The sequence below is a fragment of the Meleagris gallopavo genome, chromosome 5, assembly GCF_000146605.3.
Source record: "Meleagris gallopavo isolate NT-WF06-2002-E0010 breed Aviagen turkey brand Nicholas breeding stock chromosome 5, Turkey_5.1, whole genome shotgun sequence".
Lineage (NCBI taxonomy): Eukaryota > Metazoa > Chordata > Aves > Galliformes > Phasianidae > Meleagris > Meleagris gallopavo.
The window spans coordinates 53,872,013-53,884,784 of NC_015015.2; positions in this window are offsets into that span (position 1 = coordinate 53,872,013).

Consider the following 12,772-nt stretch of genomic DNA (forward strand, 5'->3'; position numbering starts at 1 on the left):
AGAAGCATCCTAGGTGTGATATGTGCAAGTCTGAGATAGTTGCATCTAATGACAAAGAGATCTGTTAGCATTATTCATAGTACAAGGATACTGCAACACTGATGTACAAAAACATGGATTTGAGCATGTAATGGACTTCCTACACAATCAGCATAAGGGAATCCTAAATATATATATACTTTTCTGTCTCTTATATTTTATCATCAGACTTTTTCTCCTGCATCACAGAAACAAGACTAGTCAAGCACCTTGTGCAGTCACTTACCTCAGCCCTTTGCTGCAAGGCAGAATTTACTCTTTCCAGATCTTTTCTGTGTAGTTTTTGTAACTAATTTCTAAAAGTCTCCAGTAATGGAAATTCTAACCCCAGAGACTAATAATAAACATTGATCCCTATCAGCAGAGAAGGTTAGCGAGCGCAAGAGAAAATATCAGCATTCAGTAATAGCTCAGTAATACTTTGGTATTATATTACCTTTTAGATTTTGCTGTAGGAGATCAGAAACCTGGAATTTTCTAAAGCTCTGCTGAGTAAGGCAGGAAATTCCATAATTCCTCTTCATAAAAGTTTATATACCTTTATGTAGTGGTAATGCTATGTTACAGCTTGAAGCAGCGATGGAGCACCTGGTTGGAAAGCAGGGCCAACCTGGGGAGCTCAGGTGAGTGCAATGTAGCTCAGTGACCAGAAGGGATGGAGCCAGGATCCACCCCCCTCCCAGACCTCGTGTAAGGGTTGGCAGTGGAGGTGAGGTCATCTTGTTGGAGATCCCTGTCTACCTGAGGTCTTCTGAAGGTAAATAGATGATTTATTTTGTTTCCATGCTTGTAGCTGTTGTATTTGAGCAAATCCTTGCTTGCTGCAGCCTGGGGCTTTGCTGTGATTGTACTTACACTGCAGCTGTGAGGAACTGGATGTGTCAATAGAGTCTATAAGGTCTGAGAGGGTAATGGAGCACAGTGGAGTTAAAGACTGCTGTTCTAGAGTGGTGGAGAACAGCAATGGTTGTATGGCAGTAAATGGAAGGAGAACAGAATAATAGGAATCTGGGAAGATCCACAGCAAGAGGAGAAAAGCATGAGAAAAAACAAGGATTTAATTACTTTGTCTACAACAGATGACTAAATCACAGAGAGGTGTATAACATCACAAATGGCATGAAGATGTAAATAGGATCATAGAATGGTCTGGGTTGAGGACCACAATGCTCATCCAGTTCCAACCCCCTGCTATGTGCAGGGCCAACAGAGAGGAGGGAGAAAAGTTGGTTAAGCTGAAGTACACTACTGGCACAAAAGCAAATGGATGTAAACTGTAGGCTTAAAATTAGAATAATTTGTTTCATCCTAAGAGGAGTGAAGGTTTGGAACGGTTTTCCAGTTGAAATAAAAGGGACAGAGCACTGTGTTTTAAAGTGACATTGTATAGTTTACGTGATATTGTTGCCTGAAATAGAAAAGAACTGTGCCTGGCAAGCCAAAGAGTTGGGTATATTTTTGTATTTCAAGCAATTTTATATTACAAGATAAAAATAAGTTTGAGAACATAAACATTTGAAGGGCAGAAGGAGAAAAAGTACTTTCTTGAGAAACGTGAATGTGAAGTGGTTACGTGATATTTACTTAAAAGTACCAATGGATGATTAATTATTTGGGTTGTTTAAATTAAAGCTGAATCAGTAATCAAGGTACTTTCATGATGTGCCTTGTGGCACATCACTGGCAAGTGTAAGGAGCAAATCTGTCTTCATCAGAAGTTATATAAGAAGGATCTGAATGTTCAAACCTGGAGCCCAGTGAGGAAGAAGTGATGCCCTGGAAGACAAATTCTCTTCATCAGGTGCTGTAAAGGAAGAAACAAGTGGCTGCAAGTGATGGCAACTCCTTCCTACTCACCTCACCTTGAAGGCAAGTAATGTCAGGTGCAAGTATTGGTAGGATCTGCGTTGTTGAGAAAAGCCTGCAAGGAAGTGCACATTTCAAGAGGAGCTTCAGGGTGGGCGTTTCCAGCCAGATGGTTCAAAATGTCATGAAAACCTCAGATTATGAAACCAGTTGGCTTTAGCAGAATCATGTAATTAAAGTACTAACCATGCCAGTCACTTTTTAAAAGGTCAGACCTTAGGTATAAGCATTATTCAGTGCAAACTATAACATTTTCTTCTACTTTTATTTTTAATCACCTTACTTTTTTCTCTGAGGATGACTTTTAGATATTAAGCTGTCATCTAAGCTGTGTTTCACTTTGGGCGGAGTGTGGTGTTAGAAATGCCCCATGATTTGTTCCTCTTTCTCAGGCACGTGGAGAAACCTCTTCTATTGTGCAAATGACAAGAATAGTGGAGGCTTTCTGTTAAGTGATGCTGGAACATTGTTTTCAGTGGTGAAAGTGATGGTCTGGAGGACAGAAGACGTGGAAGATGCACTATGACAGAAGAGTGGGTCAAAATATTTTCCTCTTACAAAGCAGTCACTGATGCTTAACTTCAGTGCATCTTTGAAATAGCAGACTGCTTCTTTTGTAGTATGTTATTGTGGCACCAGGTAACATGCATGTTTTAGTGTCATTAATATACCAATAGGTAATGGGGTTTTTAGAGAAATAGAATGGCTCTTTACTGCAAGATGATGATACAGTTTCTAACTTAATTGCTTGTCTTTCCTGCTCTAGTGGAAAATAAGCTGTGGGAAAGGCACATATACGTGGGAATATAAGCCCTCGGAATGAGTTTTTCTGGTTTCAAAGCAAAGTTTTGAATCCTAACATTTTTAAGGATTAAAATTCCTGTGCATGTCACTGTTTCATTATCTTCAGATCTTCTAATCTACACATTTGACATTTACATTCCTTTTTAAAACAAATATGCAGTAGGGATGTTTAGTATCTTGCTGTGCCCGCTTAAAAATCAGATTTCAAGCTGTTATGCTGTAGTACCAAATTGCTAAAACCACTGATGTTCTGGGCTCTGTTCAAGACCTGTGTATGAATAATTAAGTTTAAAAATACAAGTTCTCATCTTTGTTTTTCATGAACTGACTTGATGTGGTTTTCAATACTGAGAATACCAGAGCTGGACAAAGCCCTGCCAGCAATACTTTCCTACTAAAAACAGAGTTTCAGAATAATGAACAATCTTGTATTGATTCTGCTAAATGTTTCATAAGTGAGCACAAAGGCAATTAAGCTAAGGGATAGCTGCAGGTACAAGATGCTTAGAAAGTTCTGAGAAACTGGAGAAAAAGAAATCACAAGTGAGTCCTCTCTGCTTCCACAAGGCAAACCTCAAGCAATCTCTTCACCTGCTAAATTTTGAAGTCTGTATTGAGCCATATAGTCATCTGTTACGTGTTCACGTCACTTTGATTTCACATTCCTGCCTGGAGAGCCTCAAAGCCATCCATCACCTTCCTCCCTCCCCCCAGTCTCTGACATCTTTCAGAAGCCTCTTTAGAAATTTCACAAGAATCGTGTATGTTAAACCGAAGAATCAATTGTGCCTTTCAGGTTAATTTAGTTGAGAATGGCGTTGTGGAGCAATCTCTCTCCTATGTGCTGTATTGATTGAGATCCCAGAACTCAGAAAGCACCTGCTGCTTGTGATAGATGATAGGATGAGGGGAGCGTGCACTCCTTCCACCACTAGAAAGCCTGGTGATCCTTATGAAGGTTAGTAAGACTTCCAAATCTAAAGCATAGGAAGTATTCAGCTAGTTTCACTTGGCTGAATTTTTCTTTCCATCTCCCTGAGCTGTGCAAAGGGCGAAAGCTCTTTTCCTCTTACAACATCCTTCACTGGCTCTTACACAGGTTTGTTTTCTTATCTATTCCACGTTTTCTTATCTTTACCACATTTGTCTGTAAAGAGCGGATTAGAATTCAGATAAGGAAATTACAATGAATGGGGTGGGTTTTTTTGTTTGTTTGTTTTCCTGTTTGAGCACAATGAGGAGAGATTCTTTATGAGCTATTCTGGGAAACTTTCCCTGTAATGTTGTTTGCAAGTGGCAAAATGCACTTTGTAATCACAAAGGTGAGTGGGAACCTGTAGTTTTCTTTACAAAAACATAACGGTGGCCAAAGCTGTATGCTGATGCGTGTTACAAACTTCTCCAATTCAGTGATTCATCTCAGCATTTTGAGGAAGGATGCGTTTTCTTCATAATCCAGCAGAGGGCCCAGGCCATGATTTCACTGTTTTGGCAGAAGATTGGAGTTACTCAGAGGGGTTGGATTATTCATGGGAAACCAGTAGAGCCCTCTTCCAGTCTGGGTTTTGATTTTTGCAGATGACGAGTTACATTGAGAAGAGAGCATACTACAGGTTCATAAAAACATGTAGTCAGACTTATTTTCTTCTCTACCCATTCCACTGTAAAATGCTGAGAATAAAACTAAGGGTTTTAAGGGTTGTTTATATCAGGGATTAATCCTGCCTGGTTTTGCTTTTTCAGCACTGACATAGGCTAGAGTTTGAGGAACATAGGTTTGTGTTGACTACAGACATTTAATTCACAAAATAAAGGCTTGGTAAGAATTTGCAGGTTGTTCTGTCCAATTTAGTGACGAGATATACAGAATGAACTACAAAGTGGTTTTGAAATGTAAAGCAGTAATGTTCCCTTTGAAGTACTGATATCAAGTGCTAAATGATATATCAATTAGATGCAAAAACAAATCCCAATCCTGCAGATATTGTAGGAAAACAGCTTATTTGAAGTTGATGGGATTAATTACAAATATAAAATAGAGCCTGGTTCTACAACACTTCTCCTAATGGGAGTTTAATTTCATACTTTTAAATAAAGATTACATTAAAGGCCTCAGAATAGCTCTCTCTTGGCTTCATACTGGCAAGATGCAGTCTCTGCCTGACTCAGCCTTCTGGATCTGTAATGCCCAAATGCCTCAACAGTGTGTTTATCCTTGAGCCACAGGGTACTTCACTTCTCATGTCATCAGTGAGGTGTGTGGGCAGCACCCAGCAGAGGACTAAATTCAGGGTTAAGGCCTAATTGCAGTGCTGTAACACCTAATGTGTAGGTAGGTGGAGCCAGCTCAAAGGGGCAGATAAACACATGCAGCATTTGCTGTCTGTTCAGCCAGGGCAGCTCATGCTCAGGGCACCAGCCCATGAGTGAGCAAGATAACAGCATTTTGCTCGGATAACTTTGCAAGAAATATTTAAATGAGAAATGAGGAGTTCTGAGCCTGATTTTGATTTATGGGTTTGCGTCAGTAGCTGCTGTGAATGTGTTCTTGGTTCTTATTTGTATACAAAGCAAGAAAATTAGATCTGTGCTATAGAAAAATGGAAGCCCAGACAGTATGTTCTTAAATGTAAGACCCAGCCATCAGTGTTTCACTGAGACACTTACTTCAGTGTTCTGTTTGATTATGTCTGTCCTCAGACTTCTTACATTAGCCTTGGTCTCTCAGCTTATCTATTAGCATCTTACTTTTCTGTAACCCAATGGCAAACATAGGTACCATCACTGCAGCTATTATACAGCATTACTGTTTACTAACTGATGAGAACTGCTTGGAGGTTTCTCTGGGCACAAATCATTATATCTGTTAAGAATGTGTTCCCTTTCGCTGCAGTTACATCAATATCTGCATATTGCAGTAGTTCTGGGTTATAGGGGTGATGGATGCACCTATCAGTTGCACTTGAATGTGAAATCTCTGGTGTTTTAAAAGCGGCTTCAGGTTTTTTATCTCCTTTGGTTGACTCTCTGATAGTCTCCATGCCATTCTGAATGCTAAGTGAAAGCATATCTGGCCATTTCTGTTTCTTCCAGCATGCATCTTCAGCCCCTGTGAGTTTCTGGCGACTTTCAGACAGTACATAATCAACACAGTCAGATAAATGCATGTGCTATATCAGCATAAATCAGGGCACAAATGCTAACCTCTAATGGACTTACTGCAGAGCTGTGTAAATGCACAGAGCACTCTGCACAAACAGCTTCTGATGTAATGCAAAGGAACAAATTCATGAAGAAAACTGTTTCTGCTTCCCTGGTCACTGACTGAACCTTTTTTGGTACAAGTCTAAATGTTCTGTGACGGGTGCAGTTCATGGATAGACCTCTAGACCTTTGCTTCACTTTCTTTAACTTCTCCCAAAAGAAATCTGCAAATATTTTTATTTTTGCTTTACTTTTGCTGCCTTGTACTAAAATTATTCTGCACGTGAGGTTTGGGCCACCATATAACCTGTTCAGAACTTGCAGACTATCTTGTCTATCACTCTCCTTTCAGCTGGATCATTAACAGTGACATTAAATAGCATTAGACCCATCAGTGTTAGCCTTTTTTCACTGATAACTGCTCTGCTAAGGCAGCCCTGCTCCATGCAGCTGGAAATCTCTGACAGGACAAATTCTAATGCTGCTGCTTTTAATAACACTGGACTTGGCTCCCATGATGTGGGATGAGCACCATAGATAAGGATTTATGCTTTGGAGGTGCTTGAGAACAATACTTGCAAGAGCATCAGAGATCCTGATGCCACATTGGGATGTACTTCCAAAATAAATAAATAAATAAATAAAATCACCATTTAAGTTCATAGATCCCAAATCTCTTGGTCCAGTGTCCAGGGAATTGTTTCAATAGATATGTATTGTAGAGGTGAGTACGGAGCCTTTCAGATATAACTCTTGGATGGCAACTCATCTACCAAGCCATGCTGAAACCAGGCCACTACTGAACGTACCTTGCATGGCAGAGCTCCCCCTCCTACGCAGCCATCTACTCTGCTCAGCTCTCCTTCCCTGCTAAGAGGTTGGATGTGGGAAGAAAGGGGAGATGGGCTCTGTTGGTCCTCTGCTGGGTTTTCTCGTCTCTGGCACCTGATACATGCACGTGATTTGTGCCTGCTTATATGGCCAGCAACTTTGCTGTTTAAACTCATACCAGTGGATTTCTTTGTAAAATTCTCTTTTTGGTGAAACAGAGGTAATCCTCACTGCTCCCAGAGTGACTGTTGATGTGGAGGGGATGAAGGACTGAGCAGTCAGTCAGGCTTGCCAGCGGAAGGCACCACCTTTAATCACATTTCATTACAGCCAGAGGGCTAGAAACGCTGAAAGCTCTTGCATGGTGTGGGAATTAAAGGGGCAGGCAGGGGTTTGCATACTGCTGTGTGCAGATGTAGCCAGGCAGACCTCAGAGGAACAAACTGTCTGCTGAAGACGGTGAGCTTTGAACAATATGCAGGAAAAATGCTGCTGTTCAGAGTCTGGTATTTTTGACAGTGCACTTACTAGAGGCCCAGCCAAACCAATCTCCTCATTTTGCAGCACGTGGTAATAAATGGCTCTGTCCAGCTGCAGATTTGGACGGTGCACTTGTCTCATCTCTGCAGTTGTTTGTTATAAATGAGAGCATACTGTGTGCAGCAGTTTGTTCAGGAAGGCTGATGGTGTTATATCACTATGCACATTTGTCTTTCCTGGGCTTAACCAGATTTGCTGCTGCCTTGTTGGCACTGGGATGTTTGTGCTTTGAGGAGCCAAACTGCATCTAACATCTAATGCCCACTGGCTGGTGCAGGAGCTTAATTCAGGTTACAAAGCAGAGCAGAGATATGAAACTCCTGGTCTCAGGAGTGCTGTGGGGATGTGGGTGATACTTTGAAGATCTGCAGGAGACTACTGTTTCCAAATGAGCCTGAAGCATTGGCCTTGGCATTTGTAGCAATGGTAGGAGCATGTGAAAAGATCCTTGAAGATGCTGCCTTGCTTTTGCCTCATTTCCAGAGTTTGTGGAGATGGAGAGGGAGAAGGTGTGAAGACAAAAGATCCAAGGGACACCCCAGGGAGGAGAACTGTGCAAGGGCTGCTTGATGCACTGAAGGGTGACAGGTGGCCTTTGTGATGGAGAATGCTATCACCACACATCAGCTTTTCTCCCAGCCCATTTACCTCTCTGTAGTGGCAGTCTTCAGTAGGTTGGCTTGCCCAGCAGAAGTCTGTCGTCATCCTGAAAATATTATCTTGGGATTTCCAGCCTTATCTTGGGAATCCCAATAGCTCTCTGTCTCTTGTAGGATGGGATCCTGATTGTATGCTGGGGAAGGCAATCCATGTGTGCTGGCCAGAACAGCATTGTTGTGCACTCCCAGTGCTGTGCCTGTTTGGAGGCCAGGGTATGGAACATGCATGGAATCTGCAGCGTTGAATTTGAAACCATACATCAGGGGCTACAGTGCCAGAATTTTTTATATGGAATAGAAGGAGGTTGTTTTATCATTTTTTTTTTTCTTTCTTATTTGTTTCAGAAGCCTCTTTCCTTTCTCGTTTTGCTTTTTTCCACTGCAATTCATTTATTCTAAAACCTTGAGAATAATCCTCAAGGAAGGAGAGATGATATTTTCCGTTACTGCATCAGTTGATATCCCTGCCAGCCCCTATACTCTTTGGTGGTAATGTTACATCTGAGACCAAAAAATCCCCTCAAGGTTTAAAGTCACTTTGGCCAAGCAGCATACGTCGACCCCATAGCACAAAGGGCTGTAATGGAAAGAGAAGCAATTTGTGTGTATGTTTGCAGACTTCGTATATTCAAAGAGGTATAATGTTGAAAGGGAAGAGCAAGAGAATTCAGTATCAATGAGCAGAGATAGATGAGCCCTGTGCATGTCATTTTTTCAACACAGTACAGCAAAAACTACAGGGAGCTTTTCTAAATTCACTGAAAATAGAAAGGAATCAGCTTTGTTCATTTGTGCCAAGTATTACTTAACTCATGCTTCTGTTAAGCACACAATTGATCTTCCTGGGAGATCTTAAAAAAAAAAAAAAAGTCTTTAAAATGTGCAGTGACTTAACCTTACACAAGGCATCCTGAGTTATGCTGAGTTCAAGCATGCAGAATGGATCAATCAAGCTTGCAGAATGTCTGTTCAGTTGTTCCTGTTCATTTCTTTTTCATTCATCCTGGCAAAGCAGAACTTTGCCATCAGAAATTTATGTACCACATGTGGAATGGTCAGTGGGAGCCCGGGGTTTGTATCTAGGATCTGAAATTGGACTTGTAGGTTCCCACCCAATGTTACGTGGTAATGAGCAGGGCTGATTGTATTGCATGAGACTGTTCCAGGTCACCTGGGAGCTGCACGTGAGCTGGTGAAATAAAGTCCTGAGTTGTGCTACAGTCGGGATCCCTGAAGCAGAAGCCACTTTTTTGATTTATGTGCTTTTCTCTACTTGTCCCCACTTCTCTTTGATAAGCAGAGCACACAGTCCACACACTCTTCCCTCCACATCTCCTACTATAGCAACACTGTGTTCATGATGGCAGCCCACAGATCATGATAACCTTTTTGGTCTGTAGCAATGAATCATTCTGAGCGTGTGCACACAGTTCTGATGATGCTGAGTTATCAGAAGACCTTTATGACTGCAGATTGCTCACACAGCAAAGCGCTCAGGGCTCAGTGCTTCTCCTGAGCTCTCAAGTTCACTGCCAACTACCACAGAAGGCATCACAGAAACACCCCAGAAAGTGATGGACCCAAAAGAAAACCAGACATTCTGAACAAGGACGTACTTGAAACTTTATAAGAAGAGATGCTTTTGTATACATGCTACATATCATTAACATTATTAATGTTTAATGTCACCAGAATCTTGGCAGAATCACAATCAGGCAATATAACAGGCATAATAGGGTGTATGTCAAAGGGGAAACAATGGATTAGTTAAATTTATCCCTGTTGCTCAGGTGGTGAATTTGGCAGTAAGAACATGATGACTAAAATCATGCTACTGATGTGGAGCAAACGATCTTATATTAATGTAAACAAATAAAGAAAATCCAATAAGCTTGTGCGTGTAAGGCAGCTTGAGCATGGTGGTGGGACATGTTTTTCATTGCTGGCCCATGAAGATGTTGGTAATAATAAATGCTGCACTGTGGATTGCAGGTGAATCAGTGCTCCTAACGAGGGGTTTGGGAGCTGCATGGAAATCACTGGTGAAAGTCAGCAAGGGTATTGCTGAGTACTGCAGGAACACAGACAACAGTGAATCTTTGTCTGTCTTGTCATCTGTTGCATCAAGGAATTTGAAACTGGCATCAAAGATGCATTTTAGGGAATGGATTTGGTGGTGGGCAACCCTGCTCGTGGCAGGGAGTTGGATCCTTGAGGCCCTTTCCAACCGAAGCCATTCTGTGATTATTACCAGGAACTAACTCAAAGTAAAACTGAATTTGGTAGACTGTGCTGTGTGATGTATCCTGTAAATGCTTTAGCAAAGCAGTGACTGGGGAGGAGATTTGCTGATTGCCTTTACCCTCTGGATAGCTGTATTTCAGCCAAGGGGTTTGGAGCCGTTTTCTTCTTGTAGCCCAGATGGTGCTGCATGTTGTGTTAAGACATATGCTGCCCTGAAAGTAAAATGACCTATATAATAATTGCTGATCTAGAAATAGCACGCAAAGCAGACCAAGAGAAGTGGGTTTGATGTTGTCACTTTTCAGTAATTAATTGGATTAGGGAGCTCAAAATGAGAAAGAAATACCTGTACCACAAGTTTCCAAGTTTTCAGGGTAGGCAGAGCCCAGAGAGCCCCCAGGACTGTTTGTGAACAGGTACAGTTGGCAATGGTGTGTTGGCACAAGCTGTCCCACAAGGCACCAGTGTTAACAGGGCAGCTCTGAGACAATCAGCTCAGTTTAGAGCTGCTTGAGAGGTGGATTTATTATTTTTTTATTTTTTTTTCCAGGGCAATATAACAGTAACATTGTGATTTCCCTTTTTGAAGCCAAATTGTACTGATCTTAGTCTTCAGTAGCTCCACACTAGAAGTATAACATGCAACCCTATCTACAGTAGCACCCTATTATTTACAACCATGCTTTCCACTCAGAGCTCGAGACCACAGAGTTTATCTGAAGTCACAGCAGGCACCTGGCATGAGTGGTTTGGCTGATCCTGAGCATGTTGCTCACACTGGCACCTCCGTGCTTTGGTTTCCAGCCTCCCCAAAGGCTGAGGAGCCCATCTGTGGAGGGCCCAGGGGAGCTGGCACTGAATAGCACTGATTCAAGCAGCAGCAGGACGACTCCCAGAAATAGATCCTGGACTGGAGTCAGGAGATTTAGATTGGATGTAAGGAGAAAGTTTTTTACAGTAAGGGTGGTGAAGCACCAGCACAGGTTGCCCAGAGAGGTGGTGGATGCACCAATGGGGACATTCAAGGTCAAGCTGGACAGGGCTGTGAGCACTTGATGGAGCTGTAGGTGTCCGTGTTCGCTGCAGGGGGGTTGGAGCATATAGGCTTTAAAGGTTTCTTCTAACATGAACAATTCTATGATTCCTTGAGATTCCTTGAGAAAATAACATGGATGGAGGCTGCTTCTAAGGCTCTTCATCTGGCAGTATGAGCTTACCTTGAATTTCCTCTCCCTTCGTATGGAGAGAGTAGAAGCGATAGAAGTGACTTAAGTTTTCAAATCCAGGTGCAAGCATGGCTTCCTGAAGCTGGAGAGGATCTGAAGTGTGGCTGGGGATGCTGTGATGCAAAGAACACAGCAGAACATTGCTGAGGTGAAGTTGTCTGGCTGGAGCAACAGTTCCCCATGTCACAGCTTGACTTTTCATAAGAGTCAGATCCCGAGAATCCTGTTCACAAAATTCCTCTTATTTTTTGACCTGTCAGTGTCAGAGCTCTGTGCAATGCAGGAATGGTCTGATACCACCTGACTGAATCATAGAATTGTTTGAGTGGGAAGGGACCTTTGAAGGCCAACTGGTCCATCTCCCCTGCAGTGAACAGGAACACCCACAGCTCCATCAGGTGCTCAGAGTCCCACCAAGCCTGACCTTGGGTGTCCCCATGGATGAGGCACTCACTGCCTCTCTGGGCAGCCTGTGCCTTACTGCCCTTACCATAAAAGAAACCTTTTCCTTATATCAAATCTCCATCTCTTTTGATTTGAAACCACCCCTCCTTGTCCTGTCACAATTGACTGACTTTGACTTTACTTCCTCTGTAAAATGACAGCATGGGTACAGGTTCCCAGTGTACCTGGGCACAGATCCTGCCCCTGCTGCATCTCTTGCCAATGCTTCTCCCCTTAATTGCAGGGCTCCCTGAACCACCTCTGCTAGCACAGCTTGCTTATGAGAATCAGTAAGAATGAACATACAATAACGGAAAACAGAAAAAAAAAAAAAAAAAAAAAGAAGAAGAAGAAACGAGGCACACAGACACCTGCTGTGAGTTTATTTTGACAAGTGTCATTTAGATGCAAGAAGCTGTGATCGTCTCTCCCCGACGTGGCTGCAAGCAGCACGGAGCCAACTGCACAAAGCCGAGCGCCCAGTGGCGGAATGTGGCTTTTTCTGCTCGGCTGGTGGAGATCGGAGGGCATTTGGGGGCTGGTGGGATCGCGTGGCCACGGGGCTGTCTTCCTCCCGGAGGTGTGAGAGGAACCAGCGGCATCCCCGCAGTGGCTGCGCTGTTTTAGCGTGCTCTGCGGGACGCTGTCGCGGGAGGGGATTAAGAGGCGGGGGATGCGCTTGCCTAGAAGGGGTGCGTCCCCGCTGTGCGCGCAGTCCGTGCCTACCCTGCCAAAGCGGTTAAGTGGGGGAGAGCAGCAGCCAGGCTGGCAGATTCCTGCCCTGTGATATGCCAGCCACAGGGTGACGCAAGGGCTGGAAGGCTCCAACTGAACAAGCCATTTTCACCTGCGTAATACGCGCTAGTGGAGATACGGCAACAGCAGCGGCGGCTCCGAGTCCCGCAGCCGGCCAGA